Raw genomic sequence first — 20,769 nt, 5'->3', positions numbered from 1 at the left:
CCACCAGACGAAACATGCTAACTACAACAAGCTAACTGGGAACGAACGCAGCGAAAAATCGAAGGAACTGGAAACTGCTTTAATGGCATAGCAGTGCTTTTTCACAAGAGCCCGTGAGTCAAATGAAAATGCCACAAAGGCGAGCTACGAGGTGGCAACACTGATTGCCAAGCACTGCAAACCTTTTACTGTGGGTGAATTTATTAAAGACTGCGTGATGAAAATGGTGGAGAAAATGTGTCCTGAGAAGAAGCAAGAGTTTGCCAATGTTTGCCTGGCTCGTAATACTGTGGTACGGAGAATAGAAGATGTTTCATCTGATATTAAGAGACAGAGGCAAAAGGAGTGGAGTTTGACTTTTTTTCGTTAGGCTGTGACGAAAGCACGGATGCATCTGACACCACTCAGTTATTGATTTTTTTGAGAGGAGTGGACAATGACATGAACGTGAGTGAAGAGCTACTTGACCTCCAGAGCCTTAAGGACCAAACAAGAGGAACAGGTTTATTTGTTTCTGTTTGTTCCGCCGGAGATGACATGAAACTACCGTGGAATAACGTCACTGGGATTATTACGGATGGCGCACCTGCCATGGCTGGCGAGCAAAGTGGATTATCAACCCTAGTCTGTAACAAAGGAGGCAGGAGAAGAAGGAGGCAAAGCTATAAAACTCCACTGTATTACTCACCAACAAGTTCTCTGTGCCAAATATCTGAAACATCTGAAATATGATCATGTTATGAAACCGGTGATAAAGGCTATTAATTATATTCGCTCCAAAGCCCTGTGTCCAGTTTCAACAGTTTCTACTCGACATCCAGGCTGAATACGGAGATATTGTGTATCACAACGAGGTAAGATGGCTCAGTTGGGGGTCAGCACTGCAGCGCTTCTACTCTCTTAGTGAGGAAATTGGACAACTCTTGGCAAAAAAGGGACAACCGATGCCAGAGCTATCTGATCCTGTTTGGCTGGCTGATTTTGGATTTTTAGTTGACATGACACGACATCTGAACGTGCTGAACACGTTCAGCCTTCAGGGGCAAAATGCAGTGGTAAGCCAACTGTATTCACATATCAAAGCCTTTGGGACCAAGCTGCTACTTTTCCAAAGGCACCTGTCACAAACGCAGCCCAATATCACACATTTCCCATTGCTGCAAGAAATAATGACCAGTTTTCCATAGAACAATTTGAGTGCACAAATAAGGAGGTATGAAGCAGACATCTCATCTCTGGCTGAAGAGTTTCAACAGCGCTTTCGGGATTTTGCAGCTATTGAAAAGGAGATCATGCTTTTTTCATCTCCTTTCTCTGTGGACCCTGATGACACTCTAGACCACCTGCAGCTGGAGCTCATTGAGCTGTAGTGTGACACCGAGTATCGCAGTCGGCACCAACAGCTCCTTCGTGTCAACTTTTACCACCAGCTGGATAAAGACAGGTTTCAAGAGATTCGGACATTTGCTAAGAAAATGCTGAGCTTGTTTGGTCCGACATACTTGTGCAAGAAGACATTCTTGGTTATGAACATTAACAAGGACCGCGTGAGGACAAGACTAAGTGACTTTCACCTGCATGACATCTTGCGCATCAAAACCACTGTTTTTGAGCCAGTCCTGGCCTATATAATGCAGTTGAGATCTCAGTATCACCCTTCACATTAGTGCAGTTAAGTTATTTGTTTAATCTTTCATAAAATAGTTCATTTGCATTTAATGTTAATGGTTCAAAGAATGTCAGGCTGAATGGTCAGCCCCCACACATTTTCACCTCACCAAATCTGGCCCTCCTTGCAAAAAGTTTGGACACCCCTCTTCTATGGGCACAATCACAAACAGTTCCAACAAGGATAGAAGACAGCAGAAGCAGCCAGTGTGGCTTCACAAAAAGCTTACAGATGATCTGAAAACAAAAAGGATATGTATAAGAAGAGAAAGAAGGCCAGGCTACAAATGAGGAATAGAGGCAGGTAACATGGAATTGCAGGAATGGTGTTAGGAAGGTTAAAGCTAGGAATGAACTAATGCTAGGGAGGGATGCTGAAAGCAACAAAAAAGCCTTCTTCATATATGTCCAAAGACAGAGGAAAAATGGGGGTTCAACTGCTCAGTGTGGGTGGCAAAATGATAATAGATGACAAAGAAAAGCCGGAAGTGCACAATTCCTACTTTGGCTCAGTCTTCTCCCAAAAGAAAAGCTATGACCTTCTTGATGAAAGGGAAGAAGCAGAATGAAACTCAAGATTGGCAAATGTTCAAGGATCATCTAATTCAGTTGAATGAGTTCAAATCTCCATAGCCCAGTGAACCCCCCCCCCCCCGAGTCATAAAGGAGCTAGCAGAAGATCTCTTGGGTCCACTATCTATTACCTTTGAAAAAGCATGCAGAACAGGGAAAGTGCCAGATGACTGAAGAGCTAATGTTGCCCCTAACCTCAAGAAAGGAAAAAGGAAAAAGGAGGAGGAGGAGGAGGGCAGCCTAGGAACTACAGACCAGTCAGTATGACATCATTCTCTGGAAAAATTCTGGAGCAGATTATAGAGGACTCAGACTGCTAACACCTTGAAAATAATGCAGTGATTACTAGAAGCCACCATGGATTTCTCAAGAACAAATCTTGCCAGACTAATCTGATTTCAGTTTTGACTGGGTAACCTCCCTGATGGATATAATCTCATACCTTGACTTCAGCAAAACTTCTGACAAAGTGCCCCATGATCTCTAGATGGAACAAAGATCAGGTGGATTCACAGTTTGCTACAGAATCAGACTCAAAGACTGCTCTGCAATGGCACCTTCTCAAACTGGGCAGGGGTAACAAGTTGGATACAGCAGGGTTTAGTCCTGAGCCATCTGCTCTTCGACATTTTCATTAATTACTTGGAAGAGGAAGTGCAAGCAATAATCATTAAATCAGCAGATATCACAAAACTGGGTGGGATAGCTACTACTCTGGAAGACAGAAATAAGATTAAAGGTGAACTTGCTAGGTTAGAGTGCTGGAATGAAAACAACAAAATGAAATTCAACAGGGACAAATGCCCAGTTCTGCACCTAGCAAAAACAAACCAAATGCATCATTACAAGATGGGAATATTTGGCTCAACAATACTGCAAGTGAGAAGGATCTTGTGATCAAAAGCTGAATATAAATTAACAATATAATGCGGGTGCAAAAAGACCAAAGTCTCTTTTATGCTACATTTACAGAAGTATCACTTCCAGATCACAAGAAGTATTAGTTCCCCTTTACTTGGCACTGGTTAGACCTCATCTGGAGTACTGTGTCCAGTTCTGGGCACCACAGTTGAAGAAAGATGCAGACAAGCTGAAAAAAATTCAGAGGAGGGCAACAAGGATGATTTGGGGACTGGAAACAAAACCCTATGAGAAGAGATTAAAAGAACTGGGCATATTTAACCTTAAGAAGAGAACACTGAGGGGAGATATGATTGGATTCTACAAGTACTTGAAAGGCTGTCACAAATGGGAAGGATCTCTTCTTGATCATCTCAGAGTTCAGGACAGAGAATCGTGGCTCAAGTTAGAGAAAGCCAGATTCCAGGTAGAGATTAGGAAGCATTTCCTGACCGTTAGAGAATGAAGCCAATGACCTAGGGAAGGCCATCCCTAAAGAGGAATTACTTTAACTTAGAGCCCTACACTGAACGGTGTTGGACCCAATGGAGCTCTGGACCCTTCCAATTCCAGTATTCTATGATTCATCATACTCCTTCAGGCTAAACCGAGGCAACTGGAAAGAGTGGTTTCTTGGCTGTTGTACTTTCCTATGCAATCTACTCCCCATTGAAGCTCAGGTGGCACCTATGCTGATGTTCTTTAGGTGCCAGATGAAGATCCTTTTATTTTCTGAGGCTTGCAATAAGGTTGTTTGAACAATTTTGTTTTGTTCCACTGCTTACTATTTTATTACTTTGAGGTCATTGTTTTCAAAACCTCTTTATCAGAGATGCATTTTGCCACATTGTTAAGAAAAATTATTGTGCTTCAAAAATAAAAATGATGTGATAACAACTATACAAGCAGGGCTTTTTCTTTAAAGAAAACTTTTTAAAAGGCACACAGTCTATCTGCAACATAGGCAGGACTGATGGTTAAATGAGCACAGGAATTGCTACTGCATAAATCTTTACAGTGGATAGAAGCTGGAGCCCTGATTTGGGGCTGAACACCAGCTTTGCATGTAAAACATCCCAGAATGAATCCTGGAGTTTCCACAAAGGACTGGAAAAATTCATGTCTGAAACCCTAGTCTCAAACTTTATTACAAATATCTGAATGGTATGGATTTCAAAGACAAACATTTTCTGCTTAAGTTCAGAAAGTGTATGCCTGAGAAATTCATTTTGAAGCATAAACTAGATGAATTTCTCACCCATTCCTATACCTAAGTTCATGGCTTTGCATGCAAAAAGTCTTCCTAGGTTATTATCTCTTGGACTTCTCATTAAATAGATCAAGAAACCTGGAAAAAAATCTCTGCCCAATGCCTTTCAAAGCTACTGCCCAGTAGAGATGGATGGATCTGTCAGTTTTGATGATTTGATTTTGCAGTTTCCAATTTTAAGATTGGTTTGTGCCAAACTGAGAATTTTTTTAAAAAAGTTTGCATGCAAAATCATATTCATTTTTTATGCAATCTTGCTTTCTATACACTTTCCTAATATAAGCAGTTTCTTAAAGTAATGCATTTTAACATTATTTACACGTGTTATATACTTTTTAGTAGAGAATTATACTGCAAAATTAGTGTAAGTGAAAATTCCAAAGGATAGTTGAATTTTGGTTCATATATTGAGTTGAAAGTGAAAAATTAGGTAACTTCACATTAAAATACAAACCAAACTCATTTCTTCCCATCTAGAAAGAGTTGCCCAAAGGGATTGATAACTTCCTCTCTTCTCAGTGGCAGATTAGGCTCATCTCAAATTTTTTCAGCAATGAGATAGATGATTAGGAATGACTGTATGAATACTAGAATTTCAATGACACACTTCATTAAAAAAAACTAGAGCTTTAAGGCACACTATTTCTCTATCCATTGCCAGTGACTGCTTCTTTACTTCCACAGTATGAATTCCCAAAGAATTTACTCACCAGCCTCCTATGGTATTCTTTGACACTCAAAGACAAATACGAGCAACTATGATGCAGCCTGAGAAATATTTGCTTACAACACAGGAGACTTAAAGATGAGGTTCAGTTCCTTTAGTTATGAGACCTTAACAGTGATAATACAAGCATTAAGTATTACTTGTAATACATACTTTTCACAGACACAAACTTGTAATTTGCAGCTACAAATAATGAAATAAGATCCAATATTATGAGCAGCTGCCTTGGTATTAAACATGAATAACCATAATCCAATTTAGCTCCCCTTTTTATGATTATACACTTGCTTTCTAAAGAGGTTTTCGTAGCCCTGCAGTCTATCCCCGCCTCCACATTTCTGAAATGGTCACATGTCTGTTCAGAAAAGTAGGTAAAAGGGCATGACGCTACAGAGCATGCGTCCCAGCTTAGAAATGCAGATCTCTCTTTTACAAGAAACTCAGAACCTGCATAAAATTACTCAAGCAAAGGGTAGACATTGATGTGGATTAGTAGCATACCATTCAGCAAAGCATGTGTACGTGGATCTTAACTAAGGAATGAGAGCGAGAGCCACAGATATGCAGAAACAAAGCTTACTGACAGTGTTTCCACTTAGCAATATATTGTTTTCTGAGTTGCTTACATTTTGTTTCAACAATAGGATGGACCTTCAGCACTTACACCAATATATTATAAAGGTGTGTGCATACATTCGAAGAGTTAAATCAGTCAATAAATTCAGCTTGTGCTGCAGCATTAACTAAAAGGATAACTGCCCCGCCCAGGGTTCTCTTGGTTTGAATACAAGCAGCTGCCTAGTCTATTATTTTTATTGCACTGAATGAACAATTGCCAAAACCAGAGTGAACAAAAACAAAAAGATTTCCATCCAGTAATAAGAAACAGAATAGAGTGATACATGAAAGAAAAAGAAAACATTCTTATTCATAGATGAAAATACATTGGTGCATTTTCTGCTAACTTATCTTTCTGAAGTCAACCATTAACTTTAGTACAGGAGATATAAAATTTCTAACTTTAAACCTAGAAAAACCCTAGGAAAATAACTCTCACAGGCCTTGCCAGATTTGAAGCCAAGAGAGGCTCAAATCATGGGAACAGATCTTTAATGCACTGAGATAATGTAAACAGAATATGGAAAGTGTAGAGTAGGTGCAAGAACCAAACCACCCTTGTTTTTCAGGCTTTTTTGAGTGTGTTTCAGGGTGTGTGTGAAACCCTATGTTCTAGTTCTATACTGCATATTTTATTTATTCATTTATTTATTTAAAACATTTGTATGCCGTCCTTTACGAGAACGTTTCAGGATGGCTTACATTAAAACCAATCATGAATAGGAACAATCAATAAAACAATGCAGTAAAACAGTATATAACAATAAATCAAAAGTGACTGTGAAACTACTAAAATTACTAATTTTTAAAATGACGTTTAAATAAAAGGTTTTACAACAGAATTTTACAACAGAATTCCCTTCATTTTTTCCATTTGATCAGATACTATGTAATAATCACCCACATAGCTAGTGAAGTAAAATTCCAATATGAAACTTCTTCCCTTTTACCAATAATTCGGTAAGAATAAATGCACACGCCATTTTAACTCTAATAAATGGAGATCTAGTTTGAAATATAATACCAAAAATCAGAAAGGAAAAAAGAGCACAACAGTAAATAGGTGTAACTACAGAAAGCTCAGCTGACCAAAGAAGAAAAAGGTGTATAGAAATAGGGCCAATCTGAAAAGGCTAGCACAAGATAAAGCAAGTAAGTGTTCACAAATGCAAGAGATTTATCTATGGTAGGCAACACCAGAGATCCTGAATATTCTTTTAAGTGTAAGTGCCAGAGAATCAAACCCAACTTTTCAACAAGTCTATGCAGAGCCTGAAAGCCTCATCATTTGACAATAGACAAACAAAAATTCTAGGTGGCAGGAAAAGGCAAAGGACTCCAACACAGCTTGTCAGCAGGATGCTGGTCACAGTCAGCAGGACTGTGCAAGTTCACAATCACAGTAAGCAACTCTCCTCTGTACACTCATGAAAACATTCCATTTGCATCATAGTTTTCAAGAACTGTAAATAGTTAAACATTACTAGTCTTTGCTCAAACTTAGAACCACCGCTTGTATTCACAGGGTTAATTTGCAAGAATTTTAATGCAAAATTATGAACACATCAAAAATTGCAGCACCTCAGTCACCTCTATACTGCAGTACCTCTAACTTCTATACAAACCAAGAGGCATAAGATTCCTTGCACCCAATTGCTGAATATGACTATCTTCAACTCTCACATCACCTGCCGCTATTGGTGGATACTTGTCCCATTGACCTAGAGGTGGTGGCTAAAACTCAGGGCATCACTGAAAGAAAACAATATGGCAGCCTGCCTCCATGAATTGTCATCTTCTCATTCTAGCTCTACTGTTACCGTCAAGGCTTATACTGGCCTTTACTTCTAGGAACATCTTGACTTGAACTAACATTTCCTAAAAGGGCACATTTTAAAACTAAATGAAAAATGTGCCCCAGAGAGTGGGATCTATTAGATTACTGAAAGAGTGGCATTCATAATAATCTAAGCCAGGGCTAGGAAACCCAGGACCCTAAGGATGTTTTAGACTACAACTCCCATAAGCCCTAGTCAATATGACCAGTGGACAGGGAATACAAGAGTTATAGCCAATATAGCATGAGAAAACTGAACTGCTTACCCTGATCTAAGCATTGTCCATTTATAAGGTGTTCCTAATGAAGAACAAACATTAATAGATTACACCACCTGGGGAAGATGGTTTATACATTAAAAAAAAATCATTACCACTACAGTGACTAACACATATGAAACTTGAAGAGCATTGTGGGCACTCACAAAGCAGCTGCCATGGGTGTGCCCCAAAAGTTAAGTTCAAGGCAGAGGCGACAACTGAACTCCAAAACACAAAATCAATCTTTTTACTCCAAATAAGAATGACACTGGAGGGCAGCACATTGCTTTCCAGCAAGTCAGCTTCCCAATTAATTTTTGTTCATTAAATAAAAATCAGGAGGGTCAGGGCAACTAGCAGGCACCAAGATAAATGCTTAGGGCATGGGTCCTCAAACTATGGCCCACGGGCCGGATCTGGCTCACCATGGCCATTTATCCGGCCTGCCACAGAGGTTTTGGGCATGCACACGCGCACCGAGGCAGCAGCTTGCTCATGCGGAGATCATTTTGGACTCACTTGGAGAAAAGCATCTCTGTGTGTGCCCCTGCCCCGGCCCACACTCATCGCCAACACCTTTCAACTGGCCCCCTATTGAAAAAGTTTGTGGACCCCTGGTTTAGGGGTACATTGGCATTCAATGGCACAAAAGTGGAGGAGGTCAGAAAACACAGAACTCCAATATTAAAAATGGTGCTGCTCTAAGTAGCTGACAAAGGTGACTAATAATGTTCCAAACAAGGAACATGGCATCTCAACACAGGTGACATGCTGTAAACATAAGCTTTAAAAATCAGTATAACCAGTAGCAATTAAATTATGTTTCAAGGCAGATTTTCTCAAAATTATCCTTTGTAAATACATCACTTATATATGTTCCACATAAAAATGCAGACACAAAACTTTGGATTCAAACAAATTATGTGCATGCACTAATTTGTATGCACTACTTGGATAGCTTATCTTCAAAAAATCATTTCTCAATTTGTTTATATAATTTAAAAATAACTGCAAAGTAGCAGCACTTATTCCATGCAATTAAGTGGCATCAATGTAAGCAATCAAACTATATTCCCTTTGTACTCAAATTGCTATAGCATAGGAGGCAAAACTTATTGCCAAGGACAGCAAATAGACAGATTAATTTGTTCACAGGAAACACCTCCTGCGAAGAACATAAAGAAATCTAGAAAATCTAGAATTTGGCCTTATCATTTAGAATATCCATCTATTTAAAGTAGCTATTTTGAAGCAGCAAAACAACTGATTCCCTTCAGATCTTTTCCCCCAAGCCTTTGAGCTGGCAATGAAGATTCATCTGCAACTACAGTGTAAACTGCCACTTCTGCTTTCATACAACTGAATATTTACAAAAAATGTTACTTCAAGCAGGAAGACGGATGCTACTATTTCTGTCTGGAGCAAGACAAGAAAACATGCTTCACTTACGAGTTCTATAAATAGTAGCTTCTTGTGCCTTTTTTCGGTCCCTCTTTTAATTCCCACCCTCAAAATTATCAGGATCTTGTGATTTAGTTTTATGGAGCCATGCAGTATGTCATCAGAAAGGCACTTCTGCAAGCAGCGTCCTTCTTGAAACCCCGCCCTTCCTCCACAGCAGGGGCAGATCACATGACAAGACCGAGGAAAGTAGGGGAAAGGTTACGCTGATGCACAACACACCGCACCACCAGACTACAAAAGCAGAATTTGTCCTGCAGGCACTAGGATACAGATTGTTTCAGTGCCCAACGTTGCTAATAAAACGTAATGCACTACTAACATCCCAAGAACATTTTAAAGCTCTTAAAAACTATTTATTGAAAAACAGGAAAAGAAATTCAAAGGAAGACTAAAGCTCAGTGCTGTAGACACAAGTCCAGACAGCTGCACATTTAATCTTTAGGTGTAGAACAACTTAACACGAATCCAGAACTATTAATTTTTCCTTCCAGATTACATTGCAAATGGCATGGACTCCCATTACTCTTTCTTTTTTGCTTTAAAGAAATACTGGAAACCCAAATGCATTTAACAAGGAATGTGAGAAAATAGCACAGTTCTGTGCACCTTCTCTCACATGTTTCTTTTGACCCTGAGATTAGCATGAGTTCCTGGTAATTCCTCCCATTAACCTAGTTTTTCCAGAACTGATGCTCATGTTTTGGGAAAAGTGCCATGTGAGCCCCTCCCTTGTGGTCAGGATTTTGTCTGTTACCCTAGTATCACAGGAAGGAGCAGTAGGCCAGCCAAGTCTTAAGCCATTTTCTGGAACTATCTGGTCAGGCACATCCACCAGGTTCCTCTCTACATAACTTCCCTTCTACATAAGTTCCCTTGGACAACCACAGCACACTTAGTTAGCAATTCATTTTGTGGTTTTGTTTATGTGTAACCACCAAAACTGCTATGCTTTAGTTTGCCTATTCTGAGATTATTTCTAAACCAAGTTAACTTCATATCTAGTATTCAGATAAGTTCTGATACTTTCCATTTAAGGTCATTTAAGGTTTAAACAAAGAAAGCCCGTCTTACAACCCACCATTCCAGTTAGACTAGAACAGCCACATGGTTTATGGAAAATTTACCCTCAGTGCAGAAGACCAAGTAGTGCTGCATGAGGTTTTAATGACAGTTAAGGCCATCATAACTATGTGTGAACAGCAGCCAACTCACATGGTCAAATGTTGCCTTGGGAAATACTCATTCTAATACAAAAGCTTTTTTAACCCCAGCTTTTGCAAAATGTCAAGTTATTTCCTCAATATCAAATGTTGATATGCAAGTTCCTGCAACGTACAGGCAATCTGTATAGCTCGAATGCCTTATAATTTCTGCACAAACGGAAGAATAGGTTTACCTGAACATAATATGTAGCAATTACTTATTATTTAACCTAACTACACACCCCACATTTTCATTGCACCACTTTCACTTTCATCTGAAATTAAGAGGTACAGTTTTATGAGAGATGGAACCAGTTAATTCCTTTCACTATTTGTATGAGACAAATTTTTTTCTTACTTCAGGAACACTAACACTACAGACTAATCTACGTCTATATCTTAAATACAGAGTGGAACAGCACCTGGGGAAGATTGTATTTGCATATTCTGGGAATCAAGCTATCAACCGATTTTGATATTTTTATTTAATCATTTCACTTCCATCAATAGATTAACTTTAAATTAATGTGCATTTCTCCAAAACCACAATGTTCATGCCTTCTGGATTTATCTTACTTATAAATAAAATGTGTAAATATCTTAATAGATTTATCTTACAAGGTGTACTGTCAAACATAAGTGGGAGGAGATAAACCACCTTCGGCTTTCCTTTTCAGAAAAATGGAATTTGGAATAGCAAACAAATACATGTAGTAATAGGTAAGAACCAGAATGGCTTTTCTAAAAAAAAATCAAGCTAAAAAGACATTGCTATTATGAACAATCCAGATTCTCAAAGCATTGATTTCAAATTATCATTGCCACCTGTGATAGAGGAAACCCCATAGTGGTTTCATTCCAGTACAAAATACCAACACCCTTCACAAACAAGCTGGAAAGAAAAGTCACCTTTTAATACTACAACTCTGCAGACTTACTCTGAAGCCCCAGTATGTCCAATTATGTGAACGAATTTGCAATTTAAAGACACATTATGCATGTTTAGCTAGAAAGTCTCCTACAACTTCCAGCATCCCCCCATCATTATGGCAATCTTAGTTTCTGTTTCCAAAAATGGCAGGGGAGGAGGAAAATAGAAGGAGCAAGCCAAGTATATACAGTTTACCGGCCTTCCCCAAACCTGTGCCTTCTAGTCACGTTAGGACTGCAACATCCTGAGCATTCCTAGTCAATGGCCCTGCTGAAAAGGAATTCTGGGAGTTGTAGTCCAAATGCCTCTGAAGGCTACCAGATTGGGAAAGGCTGGTAAGCAGTACAGTCCTTTTCCATTCCCGTTTCATAAATTTATGGAGGTCTGGGCAAGGGTACAATTTATGACGTTAAAACTTTAGTTTGTTTACCAGCTAAATTGATGGCCCAATCCTATGCATGTTAAGATAGAAGAAAGTCTTACAATTCCCAAGGATTCCCAGCCAAACATGAACTTTTTTCCTGTCTGCACAGGACGGTGCCTTAAAGCTTACTGCCAGAAGTCCCTTCATACCAACTGGTTGAAGTGGCATTAAGGAGAAAACATTTCTTCTATCACATGACAAGTAAAACGCGATTCTAAATGGTTTATCTTTAGCGGAGCATTTTTCAGTTTTTTTTTTTTTTAAAGACTAGTGCCAATAATAGAAAGAACTGAGGAGGAGAAAACGTGCCTTGCACAGGTGGCTCGCGGCCAAGGACTGCCTGAAAAAGGCTGGTGGAGGAAGAAAAACCCAAACACTGTTGACAGTGAATCAGCTGGGCAGAGCCTTTCATTCATGCATCTCTTCTGAAAGCCTCCCGTGCATGCACGTGAAAGGAAGAGTGGAAGAGGGGCAGTGAGGGATAAGAGGGGCAGTGGGGGCTAAGCCTCCCCCTCTTCCACACCCAAAAGTTGTGGGTTAATGCGTCTGGAGCTTCGAGCGCTGAAGTTTCCCCCTTCCCAAGGAAGAGCCGGGAAAAGCGAACATGGGCAGAGAGTGGGCTACACGCCCTCTCCTTGACAGTCCCTAACACGGAGATCCAAGCGCGCTCTTGGCACCACCAGCAGGGCACCTGCTAATGCCGGCACTCCCACCGCAGCAACTGCCGCATCCCTTCATGCAGTGCTCTTGCCAGGTACGCCCCACTTAAGAACCTTCCCGTTGCACCGGGCCCCTGCATACACGCACACAACCTCACTTTCGAGGACGGCAAGAGGATGAAAGACACCCTGAGAGCGCGGGACGGAAGGGAGCGTTACTTACGGCTGTCCGGCGAGGAGAAAGAAGAAAGGGGCGAGAGGAGAGCAGCGGCAACGACGCCGCTACCCTCTTCCCCTGGAGCAAGTGCGCAGGGACGAGCGAAGGAAAGCGAGTGCGAGGGCAGCCCGCGCGCAGTGCAGCTCCTCGCTACCGGCTGGGTCTGGATTGGCCGACCAGGCAGCACAAGGGGCGGGGCCAGGCGGGGCGGTGGCCGCAGAAAAAGGAATTGCTGCTGGGATGGGTGGAGGCGGCCGTGGAGCGCGGCGCGGGCGCGCGCTTTGGGAAGGCCAAGACAGGAGGGTGGAGCAAGCAATGTGATGACGGGGCATCGCTGAGGACGAAGCGGTGGTTTCCCTCTTCTTTCTGTCGTTTTGGTTTTCTGCTTTAACGTCCCGGAGTTAAAGGAAGCAGAGGAAGTCTGCTCTTCGGGGCGTCGCTCCTCATGGGACGGGGTTCCCTTTATGCCTGTCCCTGCTCCTGTTCTGCAGCACCGTCCTCTTCCTGCAGGAAGCGGCATCAGACCGGCGGAGTTTCTTTCTTGTCCCTCTCCGAGTCTATTAGAAGCTCCAGAAAGTTGCCCGGGATGTGTCTGGCACACAGGCGTGTCTGCAGGGCCTGCCAAGGCGGCGGGAGGAGCTGGACTTCAGTGTGAACGGAGAGGTGCATGGAGGAATGTCTGGCTTAGATTTGCCACCGACATACGAACTCTACGGGTACAATCCAACAAATGTTACTTATATGGCCTAGTCAAACCTCTTCCATTCCATTACTTTCAATAGGCCTTAATCTTGACTGATTTCCATGGGATTGTTTGCCTTGCCTCAAATTAAAGGTAGTGTACAAAGACAGCAAATAAAGTGGTTTGATCATCTGGAGATAAGGAGTCCATAAAATTCAGGGCATACACAGAGGAGAAGGCCAAAGAGCAGGAGGCAGACCCAGAGGAGGATGGAGAGACAACAGCAAAGTCACACTACAGCAGCATCACATGACAAGAGTTGATGCAGCCAGAAGTCCAAGGGCCAGAGCTTCCTATCTCCCTCAACATCCGAAGCCGTAAAAGAGGAAGTAAAGAAGTGTACCCATTGTCCAGCTGTACACACTGCTGAATGTAAGAGGACATGCTTTGAACTTGTGCAATTATCTCAGATTGGTATAATAAACATAGAATGACTCTTGTCATACATGCAGCTCCTTCAATATTTATTATAATTTATCTAATCTTAACACCAACTAAGTTTGACCTGTCTCCTTATTGAAAACCTTAGATTTTGATAAGAGTTACGAAAATACAAGGAACTATTCAGTAACCACGTGTATGCAATTATCTCAGTAATGGAATTCTTTGAACTAATTTAATTGCTCATGTCACAAGAAGCAATTCAGTTTAGCATAAATAGGCATTTCACCCCATTGGACTTTATCTCAGGTGTCTCCAAATAAAGAAATAAGCTTCATTTATTCTTACAAAGTAGGTAGGATTTTCTCTTGTAAACTGGAACATTTGTCAAAATAATAATTTCTAGCATATTAAACAGGGTTTTTCTTCAATTCGCCCCTTCTGATCTTGCAACAGGCAATTCCAGTTCAGAAATAGGATGTTACTATAGCAACGTACCTTCTAATAACCTGTTTGGAAAGTAGACTGGCATTAACTGAACTGTAACACTTGCTCAAGAATCTAGGTCAAAGTTAATGGAATTGTCTTATGGCTTTGTTCAGCTATTTACATTAATAGGTTTTTCTGTAAATCTGTCAATATAAGGAATTGCCCTGTGTCCTCTAATGAGGTTACAGGGAAATGCAGAAGCTACTGCACAGTGTTGCAATTACCCTCGGGGAACAAAAGAGTTAAGAACCTGAGAGTTACCTAGGATAGGAAAATACTAGCCTTGGCAACTATCCCAAGTCACCCAGGGTGACTTAGCTTACTAAGATCTAAAGTACAGTATGCCATTCTAAGACTACTGAGCCTTGTCTGACATAGTTTTTGGGCCATATTCTAAACTTAAAAGAACTTGCCTTACTTGCTAAGATATATTTCTCCATATGGTGTGGCCTAGATGTTGTTTGGGTTACTAACCTTTGGATACAAATATTCTGGTCCCTGGGTAAAGGCAAGAACACTTCCATGGGAGGGCCTGGTCAAATTCTGTGGAAGAGAATATCAAAGCTCCCCACTTCCTCCTTTGCTGGCACCGGCACCACGGTGTGCTTGGGCTTGGATTTCATTGTGCAATGAAGAAGCTAAACAGGAAAATGGATATGTGAGAGTAATCACTATATTACTGGCAAGATGTCCTGAGCTGTTCCCTATCCTTCCCACCTCTGCCAGGCCCCTCTGCACCATTCCACAGGTGCCGAACTCTGTACTTGCAAGGGAAGAAGCCTAGGGTTTCCCTGTAGCACTCCAGTATATATGGAGTGGATCCAGTACAGCAGCTGTAACACTGCTCCTTAGGTAATATGAAGATAAAGCTGGAATGGTTGGAGAGGGACAAGACTTCCTGAAGTGAAATGCTATGGCCCTGGCCTTTGATAACTGGCACGCCATTCCTCTCAGAGTAAACACTAGTTGGAGGACAGCAAAGAGCTTCTCCAAGAGATTTCCGAAGCAGACGGAAAAAGGGGGTAGGAAGGCAGTGTTGTCTGAGCCTTCACCCTGCTGACTAAGCAGAACAACAACCCAGGAAGGAGAGGGAAAGATTGGAGTCTTTAAGCAAGCCCAGCAATGTAGCATCAACAAGGAGTTGGTTTGGGGTACTGTGGGAAATTTAAAGCGACAACTTGCTTTGAACCTTTGATTGGGAGGGACCTACCAAATAGCCCTTTGCTGTGTACCTCCCCAACGGTGGGGGCAGCACAGATCCTGAGTGAGGCATCTTTTATTCCATTAAAATGCAGACTTTTGTCTTGTTTGTTCTTAAGGTGGGATGAAAATATAATGAATGAATGACTGTTTGCATTCAGCTGAGCAGAAAATGCTGCTCTTTATGTCCTGGCTTCTATCTCCAGTTGTGGTCCAAGATCTGCTACCTTTAAATACTTGACAGCAGCTACTGCCAGGTTGCCATATTGCTGCGCCTGTCTGTGTGAGGCCCAGCCACACAGAAACACGTGCATGATACAACTCTATGTGGAAGTGTGTGAGCAACTGACCTCCCTAGCATATAGATGGGATACATGCATCACCAAATAGTCACTAAATAGTCACAAAATGCTGCGGATTATTTTTGCTTATGATATTTTATCCTTTTGGTCCTTCCAGGTGAAGCTTTTATCGCACCATCACTTTACTTGTTGAAGGACTTTTGATGCATGGTATACAGATTTTATTTTTCTGGGCTCCAAGTTCACCGCAGACAGGGACTGCAGCCAAGAAATTAAAAGACGCTTGCTCCTGGGGAAGAAAGCTATGGCAAATCTAGACAGCATACTAAAAAGCAGAGACATCACCCTGCCAACAAAAGTGCATATAGTCAAGGCTATGTTTTTCCCAGTTGCAATGTATGGCTGTGAAAGCTGGACCATAAGGAAGGCTGAGCGCCAAAGGATTGAGGCCTTTGAACTGTGGTGCTGGCGGAGACTCCTGCGAGGCCCTTGGACTGCAAGACGATCAAACCAGTCAGTCCTAGAGGAGATCAACCCTGGCTGCTCTTTAGAAGGCCAGATACTGAAGTTGAAACTCAAATACTTTGGCCACCTAATGAGAAGGAAGGACTCCCTGGAGAAGAGCCTAATGCTGGGAACAATAGATGGCAAAAGAAGGAGGGGACGGCAGAGGATGAGGTGGCTAGATGGAGTCACTGAAGCAGTTGGTGTGAGCTTAAGTGGACTGGGGGATGGTGGAGGACAGGAAGGCCTGGAGGAATGTTGTCCATGGGGTCGCGATGGGTCGGACATGACTTCGCGACTAGCAACAACATATGTATGTTTGTGTTTCCAGATATTGTCAGCTTCCTGTCATATCCCACTCACGTTTTCCCACCATTTCTACCATTTTTTTTCCTTATTGACAAAAATACATTAAGCATCTAAAAGACAGCTACTGCACAGTGCCTTCTAGTTGGTAGCACTGGGAAGCATTGTGGACCTTTCAGAACATTGTTGTCCTGCAGAGTCTTTCTTGTATTTTCCAGCTTTCTCCATTTTTGGGGGTGAAGAAAGTCTGTTATTATGTTTAAATAATGAGAAACTGCAACAAAAGCAACACATATTGCCACAAATCCATGACAAAGCAGTTGTGCCATAGTGCCACTTTGTGGTTGAACAATAAGAAAAAAACAGAGATGCGAACTCCAGAAAAAACCCAAGTGTAAATGATGCATTTTTCCTTCTGCAATGAAAACAGAAGAAGCTCTGTGAAACAGTGGGTTAAACCCCTCATGTAGCTAAGCTCTATATCTGAAAACTCTCTCTGTCTCTCACAAGCTAAACAAGGATGGTATTTTTTTCCTCTGCCATTGATCCTCGATACTACTCCACAGGGAATTTCTTTTTAACTTCCCACCCAACATAGGAAAGTCACATGTTAGTCAGCCTCGCAGTTAGCATGAAAATTGAATTGGTAGAGGATCCTTTAAAGTGGCAGAAGAAATTTCTGCCTGAAACAACTCAGTGCTGTTCTTTTTAAGCTTTATGTATGCATTGTTTGATCACCAACAGGCTGTAAGACACTGATCTGTATGGGTAATCTTCACATGCGGTACTTCCTGACAAGGCTTTTATCACAGGTTCACCCTGCATTGTCACAACCCCAATTTTGCAGGGGTTGTGCATGCTACTTCACTGTCATATAAAGAAGAGACAAAATCTATATGCATAGTTGTGTGTGCTATTCAGGCAGCTTAGTCTTGATTAACCCTTCATTCCCCCCTCTAAAGAACAGAAAAGTTTCTGGCTTCTACTAAGATCAGAGTCAGAGAAGAAGTTGCCTTCAAAGGAGTAGTATCCAACCATGGCAGGCACATTCTGGTGGGGAGGGAGGTGGAAAATCCTTTTACTTCTTCTGCTTCAGTTCACCCATTGTCAATGACTGGAGTGTTCCATTTGTCTCTTCTATCTGTAGGGTTAATAAGAAAACTTTCAGCACAATACTGCGTATGTCTGCCCAGAAGTAAATTCCACTGCGCTCAATAGGCCCTAAGGCACAGGGCTGCAGTCTAAAACACCTTGACAATGAATGTGACAATATGGGAACTCATTAATGCCTACAAGATGTTCTTGCTCCTTTTTTGCAAACAAGGAAGACTTAATGCCATTCAAAATTTGTGTACCTGCTAGCTGGTCACCAAGTCCTATGCTTTTGGTAAATGTCATTGCAATTCTAGAGCAACCTGAATTAACCGCCTCCTCCCCCTCCCCCTCCCCATGGAATAGCTGTCTGGGCAACCTCTGAACCATAACCAGGCTGAAGACTAGATGAAGATAATGACAAAGAAAATGTCATTCCAACTTATTAATGAAAGCTGTGTCTAATGTTGCCAAATCTTTTCAGCTCTTGTATTCTTGACAGCCTTTTAATTAATTTGGGTAGCACATCCTTTGAGCATTTCATTTGTGTGTGTGCACGCATGCAGGCTGGCCTGTGTGTTATACAGGGGGGTATAAGAAAGTGTAGAAATTGCTACACTTGAAAGAAAGAAAGCAAAACAAAAAGCAGCATGGTTGAAATAATCGGAACTTTTCAACAGACTTACAAGCTGATCCTTACACATTTACTGATTGATTAATATGTTCATTTCATCAAAATACTTATGGATTGTCTTTCTGCTTAAAACATCCTCTAAGGTAACACACAAGTTTAGAAACAATCAATTTAAGAGTGCAAATTAATGTTAAAACATCCAGATTGTAAAACTAGGTGACAGAAAAGCGTAAAGAAAGTCTTTTCAGCCTGCCTAAATTTAGGCAAAGATTGGGCCAAACTAAAGTCTTTAGAGAAGGATTTTGTCTTAGTTGAAAGCAGTTCCCACTTGATTTAATGGGGTTTGCTGCCACACAACCATGCATAGAATCCTTAGTTATATGTTGACCCCACCATTTAAATAGTTTTTACAATGATCTAGCATTTTCAAGAAATACATTATGTCTAAAGTTAGTTCTATATTGATCTACTTCCTATACACATGCAAGTCTCTCATTCCTTAAATCCCAAAACTATTTAGTTAGTGCAAACAACTGTGGGTCTGCAGTTCTGGGGTTCAGCGTGAGAAATAGGATATGTTGTTATTTATTTATTTGACCTATATGCTGCTCCATTAGCCATGCAACCCTCTGGGCGGCTCACAACATGTAAGACAATAGAACAGTTTGATTCAAATACATTTCACAAGCCACAGTAAAATATAGAAACCAACACTAGGAATACAATTGATAAGTAATAAAATAAAATATTAAAATAAGATAAAGCAAGATAAGATAAAATGAGATGAAAAGGGGGACATACAATTAAACATTCATATATTAAACCATTTGAAACTCAACATTAAGAAAATTAAGATTATGGCATCCAGTCCTATCACTCCCTGGCAAATAGATGGGGAAGAAATGGAGGTAGTGACAGATTTTATTTTCCTGGGCTCCAAGATCACTGCAGACGGGGACTGCAGCCAAGAAATTAAAAGACTCTTGCTCCTGAGGAGGAAAGCTATGGCAAATCTAGACAGCATTCTAAAAATCAGAGACATTACCCGGCCAACAAAAGTTTGCATAGTCAAAGCTATGGTTTTCCCAGTTGCAATGTTTGGCTGTGAAAGTTAGACCATAAGGAAGGCTGAGCGCCGAAGAATTGAGGCCTTTGAATTGCGGTGCTGGAGGAGACTCCTGCGAGTCCCTTGGACTGCAAGGTGATCAAACCGGTCAGTCCTAGAGGAGATCAGCCCTGACTGCTCTTTAGAAGGCCAGATACTGAAGATGAAACTCAAATACTTTGGCCACCTAATGAGAAGGAAGGACTCCCTGGAGAGGAGCCTAATGCTGGGAACAATAGATGGCAAAAGAAGGGGACGGCAGAGAATGAGGTGGCTAGATGGAGTCACTGAAGCAGTCGGCGTGAGGATGGTGGAGGACAGGAAGGCCTGGAGGAATGTTGTCCATGGGGTCGCGATGGGTCTGACACGACTTCACGACTCACAATATATTAGAAACATAGAAACAGAGCGTGTCAGAAGGGGTCTCCCGGGCCATCTAGTCTGACCTCCGGCACCAGCCGGCTCTGCTCATGACATGCCCACCATTTGGATGTCCTGCTTATCCTTGAACACCCGCACCGATGGGGCCTCAACGACCTCTCGTGGAAGCCCATTCCACACCCTCAGGGTCCTGACTGTTATTAAACCATATAAAACAACTTTAATTAAATAAGATAAAAATGTATCTGGTGCACACATTAAGCAAGTGTTATGACACTTGAGTATTTCAGATATGCATTCTGGAGACCTAATCCAGCTGGCTGGGCATCCTAGTGTGAGCCCAGCTTGGCTCCTACCAAGGTTATACTCTGGCCCCTGAGTGGAATTTCCCTGAAGGAATTTGCACTGTTATCTCTACGATTTGATACCTCATATAAGAGATAATGGCATGCTGGAGCAGCGCTGTGGCACGTGGCACCCCACAGGAACACTGGGTCCCTCCCCATGCAGGCAAGAGCACTGACCAAGCTATGTCACCATTTGCCACAGGGACCCCGGGCTCCGTGGGAAGGTCAGTACTCTTCTACTGTGAGGAAAAATGCTCTGGCCTTTCTCAGCACAGAGGATTCAGAATTGGGCCATGCCCAGGCTGGATGACATCAATGGGCTACACCCATAGCCTTCCACCAGACAAACGTGCAACACGCCTGACCCATATGAGAAGCTGGAACTTGCCACCAGTGTGGGAGCTGCCAAAGGATGAGTCATGGAACTCGGGGGGGGGGGCTATGTGTGCTGGAAGTATTTATGCAAGGAAGAAATGCAAACCAAGCTTCTTCAGAAGTTTCTGACTTTTCTGCCAGTGCAAATTCCCACTCATATT

The 20,769-nt window shown here is 41.7% G+C and overlaps 1 protein-coding gene across 5 annotated transcripts in view; it reads right to left on the bottom strand.

The window, feature by feature from the left end:
• The window catches only part of CPT1A (carnitine palmitoyltransferase 1A), a 63,181-nt gene extending 50,280 nt beyond the window's left edge, over positions 1–12,901 (bottom strand). For 3 of the 5 annotated variants that reach the window (XM_044425519.1, XM_044425523.1, XM_044425522.1), the window contains exon 1: positions 12,757–12,901. The gene's annotated coding sequence lies outside the window, so the exon portion shown is untranslated. Of the gene's footprint in view, positions 1–5,121; positions 5,267–9,302; positions 9,452–12,756 lie in introns of those variants that run through there. The other 2 variants (XM_044425520.1, XM_044425521.1) reach the window with 2 other exon arrangements.
• Between the last annotated feature and the right edge of the window lie 7,868 nt (positions 12,902–20,769).

Source organism: Varanus komodoensis, unplaced genomic scaffold, assembly GCF_004798865.1.
Source record: "Varanus komodoensis strain SLA01 unplaced genomic scaffold, ASM479886v1 scaffold16, whole genome shotgun sequence".
In the NCBI taxonomy this organism is placed as follows: domain Eukaryota; kingdom Metazoa; phylum Chordata; class Lepidosauria; order Squamata; family Varanidae; genus Varanus; species Varanus komodoensis.
The sequence above is the reverse complement of the archived record's forward strand: the minus strand, read 5'-3'. Positions and strand labels throughout refer to the sequence as shown.